Genomic DNA, 20,795 nt, shown 5'->3' with positions numbered 1-20,795 from the left:
CCAATTCCTAGCAAAATAATGAAACCTCCAATGAGGAAAACAGTTGATTTAGGATGGTGAGATCTAACACACTTGAAAGAAAGTAGGCCAGAAGTCTTAGTGGAAGTGCACCCATCAAGTTGGTAGTTCAAGATAAGCATCTGCAGAAGGGCCTAAGTGGCATTCACGGACAGGGTTATCTGACTCTGCAGATTGCTGTCCGGCAAAACATAGAATGGGATTAGGCATGGAATACTCAATAAATGTACACTTATACATAGGATGTACAAATAGAGTATCCAATTACACATGTCTGAAACAGAATTCCTTAATTACTTTGCACTATGTTCGAGATTACACTTAGAAAATAATCGAAAATGAATCAGTCTTAGATAATTGAATATTTTCTCGGGCGAATTCTTAAGTGCAGAGGATATTTTTGTAAAAACATGCTATTATCACTAAAACTAGCTGCAAATATATACATTCTACAAATAGATGTTACAAAACCTACATTGTAGCATTTCTTTTAAAAACGTATATATCATTTAATTGTGGCTTACTAACTATTGCAGGGATGATATTGATTGCCATGTGAAAGTAAATGTTGTAAGTAAAGTGAATTTAGAATTTAGAATTTGTTTATTGTACAGTTAATTAAAACTCACAATTAATAGACAATAGATAAGAAAGTAATTTGACTATATTAAAAAAGGTTATACAAAAAGGTATAGCGCTTTGGTAAAATCACAGGAGGTCCATAATAAATTAAAAGTCTTTCCTGTTAGACTTGGCCTTGATCCTTATTGTTCTTTTGGTGGTAAGGCCGTATTTTCACCCAGCTATCTTTTCTGTTTGTTTTGTAAGTAATTTCATATTGTGTTCTGATTACTTTAGCTTAATTACTCATGGGTCTTTATTGTTTTGAGGCCATTAGGGAGGTCTACTATTCGCGTAGAGTGGTAGGGTTGTCCCGCCCAAGTGTGATTTCATTTAGTTTTTTGGCCACTAGGTCAAAATATTTGACTGTTCTACAATTCAACTGAGTCCCTTCGGGGTTGAAGCAGAGCATCACTGCTTGCCTGCAGGTTTTTACCCCCTTCTGGTTCCATAAAGGCCGTAGCATGGAGCGCCTTATACCCATAAGTGCTTTGCAGATACAAATGATGTGTATAAGATCCTCCCTCGCGGATTGGCAGAGGCGACAGGCGTTTGATGGATTTGGCCTTTTCCATGGTGCCAGATGACGAGCAATGGGTATGCTGCCCAAACGCATGTTTAGAAACTTGTTTTTTGTTTTTTGTGTGAGGCCCGTTGATGGATATTCTTGTGGCTTTACGGTTCTGTACCCTTCGAGTACAACCCATCCGTGCGCTCTCTTGGTTAGGGTGGCTCTGTCCTCAAGTGAAGAGACCAGTTTGGTGGTTTTCGACACTGCTTTTTTAAAGGTCCCGAAATCCGTTCTTGTTTCCCAGAGCGTATTTAGTCCCAGGCTCTCCAATGAGTTTGTTAGGTAGGCCCTTGCAGGTGAGTTTTCTTTGGCGTTAAGCTCGGTCCATAGGTTGGCGTTTAGCGAACCTTCCTCAGCGTCTTTTATTTTGCGCCAACTTTTTATATATTGGCCTTTCCTCTCCACAGTTTGTTTCTGCAGTCCAAATTCGAGTCGAATTTGAGCGGGCGAAGAGTTTTTAGGGAGGTGGAAAATTGCCCTATATGCGCGACTGATTGTATTGTCCAGTGTGCTTGCATCTTTGCCTCGCATTGATTCGCTGCCATAGGAGAGCATGGGCTGAAGGCGAGATTTTATTACCTGTAGGAGAGGCGCTAATGTCCTGTCAGGGAGAGCTTTCTAAAGGGGCCTTGTTGATAGTTGAAAGGTCATGCCCTTCCGACGGATGGCCTCTAGTTGTTGTTTGGTGGAGCCGTTGCCCTCAATTATGACTCCTAGATATTTATATGAGGTCGCCTGTTCTAATTTTTGCTTGTCCAAATACCATGCGGGTTTCCGTTTTTTGTAGTAGTTCATTGGCATGACTTTAGTTTTGCTTAAGTTGATTGTTAGGGAATTTGCTTTCGAAAAGGCATTAGTTCTATCCAGAAGGTTTTGGAGGCCGATGGGCGACCGGCTGATGAGGACCAGGTCATCTGCATAGAGCAAGTTTGAGAGCGTAATATTTCCAAGCCGAGGTGCGTGAGATGTAACTGTGTTTAGTTCTTCGGGCAGGTCCGCGAGGAAGAGATTGAACAGCGTTGGGGCTAGGACGCAGCCCTGCTTTAGTCCTTTGGTGGTCTTTATTTTTCTCGATAGATGCGTGCCGGATCCCAGTTTTATTTGGACCCAGGTATCGGTGTGTAGCCTAACCAACTGCTGTAGCAGGGGGCCAGGGATTCCCCATGTGTTCAACTTCCGCCATAGTTTGTGCCGGTCTACGTGGTCGAATGCGGCGCTGTAATTGATGAAACACGCGAACAGGGAGCTCTTTGCTGTTTTTGCAGCGTCAAACAGTAGGGTTAATGCCATGATATTTGTTAGGGTACCCTGGCCCTTCCGGAAGCCCGTCTGTGTGGCTGGAATGATGTTCTTTTTTTCTGCCCAAGTTGTTGGGTCCTTCAATATAAGGCCTGCCTAGTACTTTGCCTCTACGTCTATCAGTGCAATCAGACGGTAGCTACTTGGGTCGGTCCTCGCACCTTTTTTATATATTGGGCTTATGATTGAGCCGCTCCATGATGTTGGTGTTGTTCCTGTTTCCCTTACTTCGTCGAATACTGGGGTAAGAATAGTGCTCCAAAAGCCTGGGTCCTGTTTGTATAGTATCGGGGGGATCCCGTTTGGTCCTGGAGCCCCCTCAAGTTTTCCCTTAGAAATTTCTTTGAAGATGGTGTCTGTTATTTCCTGAATTAGTAATTCGTTTTCGCTTTTCCTATGCTCGACTGACCTAGGTCTGGCTTCTGCCTTTGTTGGAGTGTGGGGCCCGGTTGTTTTTTTCTTGGGCGCTTGGTTAGCTATTTTGGATTGTGTGTCAGTTTTATCCAATTGTTGGAGAGCTCCCTCTTCCAAATCCACCACTACGGCTTCCTTCATTGCAGGGTTGATTGTATTAAAGTGACTTGTTAAATAATTGGCCCAGTCGGATTCCAATATTTCTGAGTAAATACCGTTGTGTTCTGGCCGTTGGAGCCTATGGATGATCTTCCAAAATCTGGAGCTATTCTTCTGCTTGGAGTTATGTAGAATTTTTGCCCAGAGTTCTTCATTCAATTGCCTTTTCCTTTCCCAAGTTATCTTTTTTAACAATGTTTTTGACTTGCGTAGTTGTAATTGGTTGTCCGAGTTGTTTGGATCTAGGCGGAGTTGGTCTGAGGGTCTTCTTTATCTTGGCCTTGATGTTTTTTATTTCTACTGTTGTTACTTTGCCAAGCGTGAACTTTGTGGTGTTCCCTTTTTGAGTTTTCTTCGCGGTCGCATGTTTTGCTCCTAGTGCCGCTGTAAAATCTTCCCAGAGGTCAAGGGGTTTGTCGGTTCTATTGGATATATCCTGTATTATTGTTTTTGCGCTGGTTGCTAGTGTTACCATGTCCGTGATCTTACATCTTATACGCTTGTAGTTAGCAGTATATTCTGTGCATATGTTTCTTGTTTCTGTTGCCTCAATCTTACAGGTCAGAGCTAAGTGAGCTTCTAGTGGCAGATGGTCGCTCTGGGCTCTATCTCCTATCTTAAATGATTGTAGTTTGTCGTACAACGGGAGAGTGACTAGCATAAAGTCTAGGTGGGATGAGGCAATTGACGAGTGGTATGTTGGTGCTGGGGGAATATCCTCTTTGAATCGTCCATTGAGAACGCGCAGGTTCAATTGCTCCAGCGCTTTTAGTAACTGTGAAGCAATATTGCTGTGTTTGTATCTGGAGGGGGTAGATTGTGTTGGTATTTTCCATACTGTGTCCATCTCCAGTGTCATGTCATCAGTTGCCGGGTCACCAAATAGATGGAGGTTGAAGTCGCCGGCCAGGAGTATGTTGTCCATTTCCTCATCCTCTATGAGTCTTGTGAGTTCTTGAACTAGTTCGTTTACCCCAGTCGGCTTATTCTTTGGATGAATGTAAGCATTTACCACAAGTAGCTGATGGCTTTCTTGGTTATTTTCGATTTTGAGTGATATTGCCTGTATTGCGTTCGGTGGTGTAATATTTATAATTGCTGGTTTAATTTCTCCTATAACTGATATTGATGCGAGGATTACCAGGCCTCCAGAGCAACGGCCATACTGTGATTCTTTACGGGCCGGGTATTTCCAAGCTGTATATCCTTGTAGGGCTATATCTTTGAGTTCCCATGTTTCCTGGAGGAGAATCAGGTCGAAGGTTTGCAGATAGCTCAGTGTTTCGAGGTCCTCTAATTTGTCGGCTAATCCGTTGATGTTCCAACTACAAATACTAAGTTTGTTTTTTTTGTTGAGGGAAGCCACAGTTTTAGTGGCTGACGTTGACTTTATTTGTCAGTTGATGTCGCTCCCTATTATTGAACGAGTTGTTTTTTCTTTGCTGGGGGCTATTTGTTGGAAGTAGGTGTTGCTCCCTGTTATTGTACGAGTTATTTTTTCTTTACAAGGTGCAGTTTGTTGAAACAATGGGTTTTGCAATTTCACCAGATGTTCGTCCCGTGTTGGCGAATAGCTTCGTGCCCCTTTAAGTATTGACTTGGCCGCTAGAGATCGTTCTTCCTTCCGTCCTTCAAGTAGCGGTGTGGGGTAAGCTGGTTTTATTTCTGGTTCAAGCTGAATTCCCCACTGGGAGAAACTGAGAGCATTCTCCATGATTGATTTTGCTACCTCCCTAGTTTTCCATGTTGCCCTTGTTATCTCGTTCCCTTGTGGGATTGTTGAAGGTTGGAATTCAATTAGAAGCAAGTCCGAGGTATTTATGAATTTCAGATTGTCTATTAAGTTGATTAACTTTAGTATATTGCCCCTGTTTAAGATGTCTACTCTTCCCTTCGATTTGTATTCGGGAATGAAGAAGATTGTTTCTGTATCTACTTCCCTTGGGGGCAGCGATTTCTGGTAGGGCTGTTCATTAATTTTGCGTGTTCCTTGTGAGAGTTTGGTGTTATTGTCGATTGGTTTACGCTCCAAGATATCCCACTGAGATTGATCACTTGAGTGATTGTCTCCAGTGATTTCTGTGCATGGAGTCCGAGGGTTTGTATCGCTGAATGTCGTGGTCTCCTTCTTGCAGGTGCTCCGTGTTATTAAGTTGTTCAATGTCGCGTTGTCTTTGATGTGATTTGGGTCGTCCTTATCTTCTGTTTCTTCCTTCGAGTTATTGTTCTTTACTGTTGAGTGACCGTCCAATATCGCATTGTATTTAGTGTGTTTTGGGTCATCCTTATCTTCTATTTCTTCCTCCGAGTTTTTATTTTTTGCTGTTGAGTGGCCATCCGGGTGCCCAAGTACCGGCTCTGTTCGAAGTTGGCCGGTTGACTTGTTTCTGTTTACTGTTTGTTTTCTCTCTAGTTGGTTTGTTAGACCCACGCTAGTGATAAGGGTTTTTAGTCCTTCTGTATGTGGTCCCGTTGAGGGCAAGGGGGTTTCTGATTTCACTTGTGGGAGATTATCTTTTCTTTTGGGCTCTCCGTCTTCTGGAGGCCTCATGCCTTCCGATGTTATGGATTTCCAGTTTATTCCTTTACAGTCCTCGTTGACCTTTCTGTTTCGGCCCTTCCTTTTTTGCTTTCGACGAGTCCGTGCATTCTGTGGGCTCCCTGGTTCATTGGTTTGTCCTGTTGTGAGAGTATTTTGGGTGACCTTAGCTGTTGTGGGAGTGACATTCTGAGTTTGAACCCCCAGCGAGTTTAATTTTTGCATATCAACAATTTTTTCCGTAGGTCCTGACTTAGTTAGAGATGACTGCTCCACGTCTGTTTTTGGGTTGGGTCTCTCCAAACTTGCTTCTGCTTTTTGTTTAACTTCATCCAAAAGGTTGCTCAGCATCGTGGGTAGTGATGATAACTTGTCTATGATTAGCGGGCAGGTACAGCTAGTTCTGTTGATTTCGATTAATTTGACTGACTCTTGACCTCTTTTTATGAGTCCATTCAGGTCTGCCAATTTCCTGTCTATCCCCATTGTGGCCTCTGCTAAACTTTGCAGGACAGTTAGTTGTAAATCCATCTTGTCAGATTGGTACTGTAAAGCCGTTGAAGATAGCTGTACTGTGTTGAGAAGAGTAGACCAAAAAGAGTTGGCTGGGACCGTAGTCCTCTCTGGTGGCAGATGTGCCCTTTCTTCCCTGGTGTTGTTTGTGGGTTGGCTGCCGTTGTAGGCTGTCTCCAGGTCAATCCATTCTTCCGAGGTTAGGAAGGTCATATCCTTAGTTGGTGAGGAAGTCGAGATGGAAATTTCGTCTTCTAGTTTTTGCTCTAGGAAGTTGGAAGCCCTGTTATTGCTGTAAAGCTTGGATTCTATAGTTACATGGGTGTTTTGTTCATGGTAATCTTTAATTTCTTCGATTTTTTTCGTCCTCCGCTACTGCGTCTTCGATGTGTAGGGAGTGGGTTGTTGTTACAAATTGGTAATGCGTGTTGCTTCTGGGAGACCCTGTATTCCCGTCTTCCCCTTTTGCTTGGTTGTTCGATATTTCGGGTGACTGTAGTGGGCTCGTTGGTCGGATTTCCCCTGAACAGCCCGCTTGTAGAAGTGACTGGCTGGCGCGGTCTTCTTTTGGCGGTGTTCCAGTGTGTTGCTGTGCCAGGACGCGCCTAATGTCTACTCCGTGATCGGATTTGTTAGTTGGTTCGTTTGGCGTTGATACCGTATGTATTTGCACTCTGGTGTGGGTTGTAGTAGCGGGGCAAGCGGTGAGTTCGCTAATCGGTTGCAGAGGGGATTTGAGGCCTGTGATGGTATCGTTTGTAGAATAGATTGAATTCCCTGGGTTTTTTAGGGAATTAAATTTGGTGTAGATTTTTGGCTGAAAATTGTATTTTGTATCGCTATGGTCTTCCGGAAAATTAAGTAATTTATGATTATTTTTCCTTTTTTGACTTCTGCGCCTCCCTTGTTTTGGGGATGGGCTATTTTTTGTTTTCTTGTCTCTGGTCTTTTCGAATGTTGGGGGGGGGACTGACCTCTGTTCCTAGTCTTGGTCCTAGTCCTTCCACTTGGTCTACTTGTTCTACTTGATCGCCAAGCAGGCCGGTGTTGATGTTGGGTCCTTTATCGAATCCATCCAGCGAGCTTGCATGCCCTGTTGTATTGTCGGGAGCCTTTCTCCTGCAGGGGGTCAACTTGGTCATGCAGGCTGACGCTGGGCTTGTGGATGTGCTTGTATTGTTCCGTTTCCGCTTATTAGGCTGTGTCACTGGAGGTTTTCTTTCCCTCCCAGACCTCATGGCAAGCTGCCAACGCCCCGTTCCTGCCGCCGTTAGCTTTCAGGCACCGGCGCCGACCCTCTCTAGCCTCACTGGGTGGGGCTGGTGACTAGTGACTAGTGAGGAGATGCGCCACCGGCTGGCTGGCTGTCAAGGCTGGAGGGCCTGCTAGGCTGAGGGCTGATGGCGCGTCTCCAGCCCTTGGCTGTCTCACCACGTCTCCTTCTGCCACTCGTCGGGTCAATCTCAAAAGTCAAAGAAAAGTCAAGAAAAAGATCGAGTGAGCAGGAAATGTATCTCACAGGCGCCACCTGGTGTCACAAATCCACGGCTAGTCTATGTAACAATTTGTGTCACAGCTCTCTTCACTGCTCGTAGCCAGTTGATCTCCGCCCCCGTGCACATTTCCCGGTGGTCAAGGGGGGTCGAGGGGGGTCGGGCGGCGCTTGTCAGGGGAATTTGCTAATGCACTGTGCTTCTATGCTTCTGTGTGGTGAGGCGAGATTGTGCTGCGGGGGGAGGCAGTACGATAGAATGGATGGAATGGCTCACCTCTCACACCTGGCCCACCTCGCTTCCCTTGCTGCTCTCGCCTGGTGGACCCCCCACCGGGGTACCCCGCTCCGTGGCTCTCGGTTCCTCTCGGCTTGAACGCCGCTCAAATGCCACGCTCTCTGCCGAGCTCCTCCAAACTCCTCCAAATTCCGAATTTCGATCTCCGGCTCCCGGCGCGGCACACCAAGCTTGAACTCTTGCCACTGAACGATAAACGATGCACGCCAGTGCTGGTGCAGTAAGGACGGCGGACGGCGGGGATGGCGGCGGGGACACAGTCCAAGGTGCATGGAGTGCGGGAAGCGGACCCCCGCGCTGAAAACTGATGCCTGCCGATGTCAGCCAGGAAAAGAACGCTGCCCGCCGCCTTCTCTCGCTACGGCTTTGGCTTTTTCAGTTTTTTGGCTTTACGGCTTTTCGCTCCAGCTGCGCTCCGTTACTCTGCTGCACCCTCTGCTCTTCCACCTCTCGCCTTACTCCTCCTCTTCCTCTCACTTGCTGTAAGTAAAGTGTTCATCTGCAGCCATCTATCACATGCATATAAGAGCAAACAAGCATTCTAATAAGACTAATGGTTAAAGATATGATTTCCACTTCCAGCTGCATGGAAAAGACTGCAGTATTGAGCTATTCATAAGACTTTGGCTTGAGAGAACATTATGGTGTTTTCATCAGCAGGTGCCCGAGAAACTTAAAAAAGTAGAAAATGTGCACTCGTAGCAGTAATACTATGAACCGGTTCAGATTAACTAACTGTTCGAATTCAAACATGCTCATAGGTATACTCGGAACGCTCATAAACAGTTTCAGGTTTCCAGATATATCTCTGAGAGACCATGTGAAATTCCTTCACATTGTTGTTTTCTAAATATGAAATTGTGTGTATTGTACAACTCTGCATTAGGAAACAAATCTGCTGTTAATTTTCACATTCATTTTTGGGTCGAACATTTGAGGCCTCTTGTATATACTTTAGTATACACTTATATGTGTATGTGCTTTGCGGGCTCTAGAGATCAGCCCTAGGACTTATCTGCTTAGGGACTTTTTTTCCTGTTCAACTGCCTCTATTCAACTGTCTTGATAGAATACGTCGAGTAGAGGTCAGTAAAATACCAGAAATGCTTTCTGCTTGTCCTTTGTCTCACCAAATTCCAATTTCCATTAATAGCATCTCGACGAAGCAACTAAAAACCTTATTATAGCTTAAGTTAAATCACCACAGTCCAATAAAATAGTAACAACTTTACTACCGTCAAATATTAAAATATTTGTTATAACGCAGATGGTTCACATTACAAGCCAAGTGTTACTTTACTGCCAAAATAGCTGCTGCTGGCCACCAAGTGCTGGTAGCTCTCAGACACGGAGCCCTAGTACATATTGTGCTAACTCAGGGCACCCAAAAGTCCAAGGGCACAAGTCAAAGTGATGGCAATAGAGGCCAGAAAAAGACAGTCATTCAGAATGTGCAATGGCCCAAGGACAAATTCTAATATCCAACTTTAAAAAAATAGGATATAATGTATTTGATACCGACATAGTAATGTAACAGGGAGTTGAACAATTGTTTAGTATCATGAGCACACTTTATAATAGAAAGGCCTTGTTATTAAACTGTAGCATGGAGATTGTGGCTCTGTCTAGAATTCTGCTGCTAACAAATTCATTGTTTCTTTGTGTCAGCTGCTTGGTTTTGATTGGATTGCTTTGCTGTCTGTTTCACTTCACCTAAACTTGGCGTTGTCCTGCTCAGGAGCATTTCAGACTCTGGGCGTGATTTAGATCTTGGCAGACGGGTTACTCTGTCACAACAGATAGGATATAATGGGACTGAGTAACCCGTCCGCTGAGATCTAAATCAAGTCCTGAGTGTTTTAATTGATTGATGTGTCCTTTCACTGCTGATGTCAGACCTTGCAGTGCAATCTCATGTGAGGGAATATTTGGTCTCTCTTACTGCCCCATTTCCTCGGTCCCCTCTTTATTGACTCCCTTCCTTTTTCTGCCCTCCGTTCCACCCAGTATTAATGTTGTACACAAAGTAGAGAAGTTCAGTTTTCGATATGGCTTAAACTGCGTAGCCACTGGCACTTTTTCCTCCGATAGGCCACACAGAGCAGAGGTTCCGTCCACATTTTATTTATAGTAGGTTTTCCTTGTTGTGTTTTTTTATTTTATTTTTTATTTCTAGCTTGAATACTAATGGTAGCCGTGGCTACTGCACGGTTAAACATTACATGGTGCAGCCTGTGCTGCGAGGAACTGAATTTCCAGGCTTTGCCCTAATCCCTACAATGGCATAGGCATGATTAGGCAGCATTTAGTCAGACCTCAGGCCCCAGACACACTATAATGTCCGTAGCATTTTAAGTTGCAGCTCACAGTGCAGTCGTCTCCACATTCAGTAAGGTGACGCTTCCACAGGAACGGAAGCAGAGTTTGGTACACAAGCACCTGAGTTCATGTTACACTGAGGCTTGTCCAGCTGGGAAATCTTAGAACGTGTGTGATATTTCACCCTTGCATCATTTATATTTTAATTATTTAACATACCCTTTTGAGCGAGGGTCTTTCAAATCATTTCCCTTAGGATTGGATTCTGCAGAGACCGGCGAATGTGCCGTGAGCAAAGCCAGTAGCTTTTACCTCTGAGATCAACTGGATTTTTCAACGCTTCCTTTTGTTGTGCTAAGGTAACTAAAAGAGCAAGCTAGGAGGTTAGACGAGGCTCAAATGAGTCCTAATTGTTAAACAGCATTACCATACCTCGATGGGATAGGCAGGGCCACAGGTTCCTTACAATGGTGATTGAAATCATTTACCAGTGGAACTCGAATGACCGGCCTACTGTGGCTCTGCAAACTGGGCCAAGTACAACCCTTTCCACACTGAACTCACAGGAGGGAAGGTGTGCTGTCACTGGCGTATCAGGGAGGGAATATGGGGGCGGGGGGGAAGCAAGAACTCAGGACTCCAAGCCAACCAGGAGACACAATAATGTGTTATCCAGCCCAGTGCTTATCTTTTGTGGAAAAAAGAAGTATGGCTGAACTAAATGCTACATAATCCATTGACTGTCATACAGGGTTATCTTACGTTTTGCTTCAACAATGTGACCGTGCACACCCTCTTTCTTCCTAGTAACCATACTCCCTCCCGCTGTGGTCGAGGTCCCATTGTTACTGTCCCCAATACATTGTGGGCAGAGGCAAGGATTAGGCTCAAGTGCAGCCTGGTTCTCACTAATGTGTCAAGGAAGTCAAATTGATATTCCAGGTCTATTGTTGGACTTGCACATAGAAGTATGCTTTAAGTTGATCTGATTTCATTACTAAGGCTATATATGTAGCCTTTCTTTTTATGTTAATTTAAATGCACTTTATAACCAGTTGTAAAAAGTAGGCTGTTATCATAAATGCCATTGTAGCACCTTAATGTACATGTTAACTAAGGAACATATTTGACTTTTGTTATCTACTGTTTAATGTGTACTTCTTGTTTTCCCTTCTACACCTGAATTAGGTTTTGAACATAGTTACATTTAATTATTATGTGTTATACCAAACTGACAACTTCCATTGAGCAATATTATGATGAAGTGAACATTTTCTACTGGATGTGGAATATTTTGTGTGTTGCCTTTACATGAATGGAATATGTTAAGCATGCCTCCACACAATGCTTTCCAAGGTTGAGACAATTCAGAATGGGCATTTGTATTAAAGGTGCTGCTATGTGTGTAAAGCAAACGTCCTGTTAAAAAGAAAATTGTACTATACTGATGTCAAGATGAGTAATGTATGCAACTATTTTGTAATGGTTTGTTACTACCCGAAAATCAAAATCGTGTTGTGTAATTTGAGACAATTAAAATGTCAGTCCCACCTGAAACATGAGGTCTCCCACAACTGAACACTGAACATTGTGTTATTTATTTATATTCAATAAATGTACATTTGTTTTTTTTTGTTCTAGTATGTCACTTTTTAAATAGTGCCAGAATATATATTTCATTTGAGAGTCTACCTATAGGTGCTGTCATTGTTACATGATGTTTATTTTAAAGTCTTTCCAAACTGATTTCCATGTAATTTTGAATTGCATGGGTTTGTCAGGCATAAAGAACATTATTAGTAATAGCACACATTGAATGCAATAATGAAACGTACATTTTTTGGATGAAAGCAAAATAGACTCAATTCCAATACCATTTTGACCTCTTACTATCTGTTGAAAAGTGCTTACATGCACTTTGATACCTATGTGACAGTAACCCTTTTTTATGAAGTATGAAGATTCCAGGAATCCTGCTTTTCCTTTAAAGCACCCTTAGGCATATGTCCTGCATTGTGATCGACCTATAAAGTGGTTATAACTCAAGAAATCATACCTGCATCTTTCAACCCTGGTTTTCCGACCGCTTAAGATCTATGCGTCAGAAATGCAGGCGACAAGAGAGGTATTGGAATGCTCGCCCTGACTTACAGGGAAAAGCCTTGCACAAATCCCTACTCAGAGATTACAAGAAGGCGATTGTTGAAGAAAAAAGGTGCCATTTTAACAACCTCACGGCCTCCCTTAAATCTTCAAGAGACCTGTTCAATATAATCGACTCTCTTTCGGCACCTAAATCAGCCGATCCCACCATCCAAACACAGGAACTCTGTAATAAATTAGCAAGTTTCTTTCATTCTAAGATTGCGGATATTTATAGTTCACTTGAAAGTAGCAATCTTGAGCTTGATGCCAACACAGCAGGTCCCCTCCTTTTACCACCCCCCCCTATTATTGATGAGGTTGATGCTCCACCTAAACCGCAGCTCACGTGTTTCCCTCTCCTGTCCCTAGATGATCTCAATCTCCTACTTGATGCCACCAAGTCGTGCTCGCCCCTCGACCCTTGCCCTTTAAAAATTCTGAAGACCTGTAGAGGATCTGTTCTTCCCCCTCTATTAGAGGTTATGAACATGGCGATTAGCGGACTGCCGTTGCTAAGCCTTTGTTAAGAAGCCCTCTCATGACCCGGCAATACTTAAAAACTATCGTCCAATTTCCGTACTCCCTGCCCCTGCTAAGATCCTGGAGGCCTATCTGCTTTCATCGAGAATTCTAACTTGTTAGATTTCTCTCAACATGGATTTCGGGCAGCCCACAGTACTGAGTCTGCCCTTACGGTTGTGACTAATAAAATCAGGTCTGAGGTTGACCAGGGACACTCTTTTCTACTAGTGTTATTAGATCTCACAGCAGCATTTGACACCTTGTCCCCGTCAATCCTGATCTCCAGGCTCAAGGAAATCGGTTTAGAGGGTTCTGCCCTTAGTTTACTCTCCTCCTTCCTTCATCATAGGGAGCAGAGAGTTAAAATGGGCGATTTTCTTTCTGATTCTCAAGAAGTGCAATGTGGGGTTCCTCAGGGCTCATCGTTAAGCCCCTTACTATTTAACATCTATGTTACCCCACTTGCTAATGTGGTAAGATCCTTTGGTCTTGATGTGTTTTCGTATGCCGATGACACTCAGATCCTGGTATCTATCACTCAGCCAGCTAGCGAGGTTGCCCCCAAGTTCAGAGCATGTATGGAAGCAGCTTCCCGATGGATGGTCCATAATTTTCTTAAACTAAACGGCGAAAAGACTGAAATCATGGTCTTTGGAGGGAGTCAAGATCTTTGGTCAAAAGACTGGTGGCCTCCGTCTTTGGGAGAATGCCCCTGCCCCACTCTTACCGCCAGGAACCTTGGAATCTTAATTGACCCTGCTCTATCATTCGACTCCCAGGTAAACAGGACAGTGTCAACTTGCTGTGGCATAATTAGAATTCTTAGGAAAATCGCCCCCTACCTGTCCCTGGTAGCTCGGAAACGAGCAACAGTTGCCTTAGTTTCATCTAGGCTAGATTATTGCAATGCCCTTTATAGTGGCATCAGCAAAGGCTCCATCCACCGTCTTCAAATGGTACAGAATGCAGCGGCCAGGATGGTTCTAAACCTTCTTAGACTCGCCTCTGTAACCATGGCCAGAAGGGACCTTCGCTGGCTTCCGATTCCATCTAGGATCTCTTTTAAACTTCTCTGTCTGGCCCACAGTGCTATACATGGCTCAGGTTAGGAGGGAATCAGGTCTCTTCTGTGTGTATACACCCCCTCGAGAACCCTACGGTCATCATCTAGGAACATGCTTTCGGTTCCCAGATTCGCTAAGGTGAGATGGGGAGGTAGAGCCTTTTCCACCTTGGCTCCAAAACTTTGGAACTCCCTCCCCCTGGACCTTTCTAGCCAGTCTTCTTTGGCGGTTTTCAGGAAACATCTGAAGACCTGGCTTTTTTCCCAGGCATACAAGGGATTGCGCTCCTAGCGGTCTTTTGGTCCTGTTATCTGGTAGCCTGGACTTTTCTGTTTGTTTGTTTGCTCCTTGATGCCCCTTGGGGCAAAGTATGCGCGGTACAAAATGTCATTCATTCATTCATTCTTTTAGAGCTAATAAGTGTGTGCCGCAGTTTAAAATACCATTTTGGTCATGTTGCTACCTCCCAATGACATGTTTTTTCCCATCAATGAGATTATCTCAAACCATCCCATGTCCTTGAAGATCCCCCCCAGAAGAATTGAGGATGAGAAAAAGTCAATGTGATTATCCATCAAATTACGAATAGATTCTGAAGAATGATCCATAGACCGGTGCTTTAGAGCTCTGCTCTCTGGTCTCTTTTGGCGTCTGAGCAAGAATTGTTTTTCCCCTGAACTTTAACTTGACAGCTCTTAAACATCAGATTCTTTCCTGAAAAGAGGGAAGCTCTGAAGCTGTTTTAAGGTCCAACATATTTAGTCTAATAAGTACAAGGAACCGAATGTCAGTCTTTTGGAAGTAGGTCTAATCATAAAACATGTTCTATAGCTTTTATTACTCCTGACGAGGTGTTGAAGTGATTCACCCCAGAAATAATGCTGCTCCCGAACCTATGGTTAGAAGTTTTTTCAGTGGTTGTTGTTTATTGGCTTTAGTCTTATGCTCTTATGAAAGCTATTCCATACATGGGATTTAATTTCTATGTAGTAGAGTTTGTTAATTAATGCTAATGATTGGTGGTATTAATAGATGAGCTATATGAGATTAGTTATTGTTAGGCAGCAGGAGTATGACCTTTAAAGGAGAAGTTGTGATCTTCTAAATGAGACGTGAACAATTTGCAGAAATACAATAATAGGTATTAAGTCATGTGGCTTGGAGTAGGTTGATCTCAGAGTGAGGAACCATGAAGCGGATAGAAAGTAAGAAGACGTTCATCTAAAAGAAAAGGAGAGGCAACAATTGGAAATTTTAAATCGAATTCAATTTTCATTGGAGGAGGCTTTTTGAGAAAGCATGCAATCTGATTATGAGAACGGTGGAAGAAAGCAATATTATTTACAAGAGAGTGCTATATTGGGTTCTTTGATCTGAAAGGCTACCCTTAGCCCACCGGTTTAGCAAGGACAGCTGATCAACTGTAGGGCAGGAAGCATAAAGTAATAGCTGAACGGAAATATATAGGGCAATATCGAGAGGTTTAGGCTCTACTTTATGGCATTAGAAACCTCATGAGCATAACCGGAATATATGGTGAAAATAATGGAAAAATCAAAAAGGATATTTTGCAAATTCTGTAGCTGAGGACAACAGATGTTCCCCCTTAAAGTTTGATCCATTTGGCACCTCCTGGTTTTGACATTTAAGTAAGCAAAAAAGGAATGGGTGGAATGCTTGAATTAAAGTCAACCACTGGTAATGACTCAGAGCTTCATCCTAGTCCATCTGTTTTAGCCCACCGTACCCTTTCAGATTAGACTGGGCCTTAGGCAAATCAGTCTTGATCCTGCTCAATGTGAACAGTCCAGCCGAATTGCCAAGTCAGGTCCTCTCTGAAATGGAACACAAGCATCTCAAGACCAGTATCACCCTTGTTGTGGGCTCTTCAGTCGGGTGCAGCTTGGTTCCAGTGGCACACTAAACATAAGAGCCACGTCTGAGCATACCTTTTGTACTGAATTAAACAATAGGTAATGTGTGGCAAGCTTGAATTAATATCACCCACTGGTAATAATTTCGGGCTGCCTTCCAGACCATCTTTTATTTTGCCCACCATGCCACCTCTGATAAGAACCAGTCCTATTTAAATCAGCATTGATCCTGCTGCAGTACGAACAGTCCAGCCGAATCTACCAAGCCAATCCCTATGTGTACCAGAAGACAAGCAACCCAAGACCAATCAGGCCCTAGTTGGGGCTGTTCACTCCGGTGCAGCTTGGTTCCAGTGCCACAGTGAACATGGGAACCACTTCTGTGTGCAATTATAGTTTCTGTTATTCAAGGTGGTGACATTTTTTGGCCAGGCATGCACTTAACATAATAGCTGCTTCAGAAATGACAGCCATTTGCAGAGATCTCAAACTTCATTGTTCACATTTTGTGTCTACTCCTGCTTGGATTCAGCCCCAGTGCTAACAGCTGCAATAAGCATCAATTTACACAAAGAGAGGGAATCTGAGACCGACACTTGAAAAAGAACCAAGCTAATTCTGCAGCATGTCTATGAATAGAAGCTCGTACAAAATATAAATATACTTTTTACAACTTGTCCCTTCTACAAGATAACTGGCACAGTATAGGAGAAAAAGCAAGACCTACACACAAATTTCAGCCGGTTGCTGATAATCTACTCATAACATTAACTGCAATTATTGCGTAGGCACACAAAAATGTCACTTATTGAGAAACATGAAAGGCACAAACCTGGGCAGCAGATAACCAGGACAAGAACACCTTCATCGTGGCAAAAACCAAAACAGAGGTTGAACACAGCTCCAAAACACAACTAAAGATACCCTTCTGGCATAGCAAGGAGTCTCAAACTGAATTTGCTATTTACAATGCATCAACATCGGCCCAAGAGAATACCCTAAAAATCAGAGTAATGAATACCGAAATAAACCAGCAAACAGCGAATGAGTCAAGCCAAGTCAGGAACTGCTACTACATGGACAGTCTCAATTTCTAGTACGCAGTTCTGCCAGATATCCTTCAACTCTATACATCCCCCCAAAAATAATCATATAACATAAGGGAAAAAAATGAAAATGCAAGGATGACCGGTATTAAGCAAAAATTGAATCCAGTGTGCTTTGCACGAGTGGGTTTGTATCTCGTCCTCGTCACCATGAAAGGAACACGACTGGTAAGGGTATTAGAGAAACTTTATTTCTCACCAGCCTCAAGGCAGCAACTCCCATCCTGGAACCCAGCACCAACATTCCAATATACCCCAAGATTCTACCCTAAACCCACAAAAATCATAACAAAACCCAAAGGGAAATAATGAATACATCCTTCTTATTGCCCTTTTGTGCTGATGTAAGAAATTAATGAGATGGGGAAAAAACAGAATATGACAGGCAAACACAGTCACATAATTTTACTTCTCTTAAACAGGTCACTTATAGTACTAGTTTTGTGTCTATTGACTATTGTTGAGTTGCCGATACTAATCCTAAAATCCCTATTCCAAATTTCCTTATCAAAAACTACATTTGGAAGTAATGCATTGCAGAGAATGATCTTTGGTTCTAATCTCATTTTTCAAGTTCAACCCCCTTGATGAACCAACTCCGTCTCCTTTTCAATCCATACTGTTTCCATACTCAACCATCGCTGTTTGCTTGGGACTGTACATACAAAGGACGCAGAGAGAATTTTAACCCACTATCACTGATTCACTATGGTGACAAGAGAACAGTCTGTAGTGGCTTCTTAATTAATCAGCCAAAGGGAGCGCCAATAATGAATACGATTAGTTAGTGCTGCTGAGCACCTGCCTAGCAGAAGCTTGAAACTAGATCACATAATATAAACGAAACATAACTTAGCTCTGAGAGTGAGCAGCATGCTATTCAGGAATTTTTTTTTAGCATTGAAGAACAAGAACACAACAAATTAAGAATACTCACCGAGCCCCAAAATCTCAACGCCTAGCAGGTCGAGCAGGTTCTGTTTGCGGTCCAAGATATGCACGCAGCAGTGTGTCAGCTGCTGCAGGGAGCGCCGAACCTGGTTGATGCACCGCATGCCTCGTAGCAAGAACGGCACAGCCAACGCGTTTCGTTCCAAGAGGGAACTTCGTCAGGGCTCCATAAATGAGAAAGCCAGTGAACTTCGAGGCTTTCCAGTTATCATGCCGGGAATCACCGTAACATATAAAGAGTGACAAACGCGAGTCACCACCTGTCTCGCCATCTTTTTCTGTGTATTCCTACCGGGAGCTTACAAGTGCCCCTCCATCCACATATCTACTCCAAATAGTAGTTGTAAGATCATTATCATTTATTTAATCCTGCACGTTGTGCATCTTGACCGTTGGAATGTTCGCACGCGGGGATAATTTCCCCGCTGTGCGAACGTTCGAAAACGGGTGTGGAGCACAGCACCACCGTGCAGCTTGACGAGCTGAGCTCTTCACAAGCACGGTAGTGCCGTGCGCGGCCCCCTCCCCGCGCACAGCAGGTGAAAGAGAGTGTAAGAGAGTGATGCGCTCGGGTGCGTCGGGTTCTAGAGAAGTGTAGAAATTAGAAATCTATCATGCACCTGTCCTATAATCTTTGTCTCCTGACTCTTATTCAGGTGACCTCCAGCAGTCCTTAGGCCAGAGGGTTGGGTTTCCTGTTTCACCATTGGATAAATATATTTCTGTCTTAAATCTGCATATCTTTTGTAAATGTATGATTAATTATTTATTTTGTCTCTCCATCTATCCACTCCTAGTGCATTGAATTGTGGAATTCGATGTATTTGTTAAATGAATTTTTTCTCTTTCATGAAAGTTGATGGAGTTTGCACTGTGAATCTGTAGAAATTAGTTTTCATTTTGATTGAATCATTAGATAAAATCCATTGAATCTTACTTGGAGTCTGTGATCATTTTATTGAAAAGTTATAAGATAAACCAATGAATTTGTTAATATCACCATCAACTACTTGACTAATGGTCCATTGACCAAAGGAAGAGTGTTGGTCTGTGAAGATTAGTGAAGTATCGACTAATTCAGATCAAAGAAATTAAACTTGACTCCCAGCGAAACAGTCAGGAAATCTGAATGTGTATATGGGCCTGTGTGGTGATCTGTTCTAGTTACCATTTGTTATAATTCTATTACTGGAATTCTATGATGTAATCTGTAGTATCCTCATGACCTGAGTGTTCCTATGCTAGAGCATTCTTTTCCCTGATTCCCTGTGCGGCAGTTGCAGCTGCTCTTCTCACCTTCAAGCTGGACGGCTCTTTTCCATGAATAAACCTATGACCTCCTACATCAGTCTACGCTTCGTCATTACACTGGCGACAGAGGATGGTCAGCTACTTCTCTACTGATTCTACGACGATCATCCGTCAAAAACCGTAAGAATTAAAAACAAAGACAATCAGAGCTTCACGCTTTCAAACGACGTTATCTCCACAAAGAGTACGTGAGTAACTTTTTCAATTATTACAACTCCTGCCGTACTCACCGAGAGCCGTCACAGCTGATCTACGCCTAGCTCAACAGCGCATAACTCAAACCAGCGCGCGTAGTCATTCATATCAATTCATTCTACAAAATGTAGCTACACGAACCAGCGCTCACAATTTATTTTACCGACTTGCGCAACAAGCTGTGATGTTCGTCTAAAACTTACTTTGTTTTCTTTTACCGCACTGTGCACATTTAATTTACCGGCTCCTTTCACCGCGAGCAACTCTTTGTTTTGATGACGTCCTAACGGACATAGACTCAACGTCATCACGCTTACTGATGACTACTAACGCCGGTTGCCATAGACGACGACGCTTGCTACAAACACCGGTTGCCATAGACGACGACGCCCACGCTTGTCATTCTACCACGTCACAAAGCCTCAGCACGATTCCTGGAATATTAAACGTCACAAAGCCTCGGCACAAAAAGTCTCAGCTGCAACCTCCATTATCCTCACAGAGGCTTTGTCTACTTCATTATACAGCTACTGTCTTCAAATTCATTTTATATCTTGTGCACAGCCAATCAAGAATACTACACCTTCGCTGATGCTCAAGTATACAATGCTGCATGTATACAAACTTCTGCTACTAATAAAAAGAACCTTATCACGCTGATGGGCACAACTTATGTACACAACAAATAATTTACATTTAAATATCAAAACACATGCACACAGCTGCATGTATATAAACTTCTGCTACTACTAAAAAGAACTTTATCACGCTGACGTGCACAGCTTATGCACACAGCAAATAATTTACATTTAATTATCAAATCAACAACGTACTTGTACAAGTTTCAATTTATAAAGTGACTGATACACACAGTTTTTGTCTTATACAGCAACATCCTCACGCTGGTGTGCACAGCTCTTCTTCACGCTGATGCGCACAGCTTCTCAACGAGATAAAATAATTTTTTTTATTCTCACTTCAATTAACTAAAATAAACAAAAATAGAGAATCTTACAATGCAAAGTGTTACTGCTCCAGCTCCATTTCTCCAGACTCCTGGCGATCCTCCTCTCGAATGGAAACTATGGTTGAGATCCTTCATGGCTTATTTAGGTGCCATTGATGGCCTAAGATATCGTGCAGAAAGAAAAAAGAATCTAATGTATTATCACCTTGGCGTAGAAGGTCAAAATGTTTTTGATCATTTACCTCCTTACACCCCACCTCCTGGTGAAACTCCAGATGAATTCGAAACTGCAATAGCCAGATTAGATAAGTACTTTGTCAAAACCAAAAACATGGTAGTACACCGTTACAAATTTTTCACTAGAGTTCAAAAACCTGAAGAAAGCATTGACACTTTTGTAACTGCCTTGAAAATCCT

Source organism: Lissotriton helveticus, chromosome 7, assembly GCF_964261635.1.
Source record: "Lissotriton helveticus chromosome 7, aLisHel1.1, whole genome shotgun sequence".
NCBI lineage: Eukaryota > Metazoa > Chordata > Amphibia > Caudata > Salamandridae > Lissotriton > Lissotriton helveticus.
Note: the sequence above shows the minus strand (reverse complement) of the source record.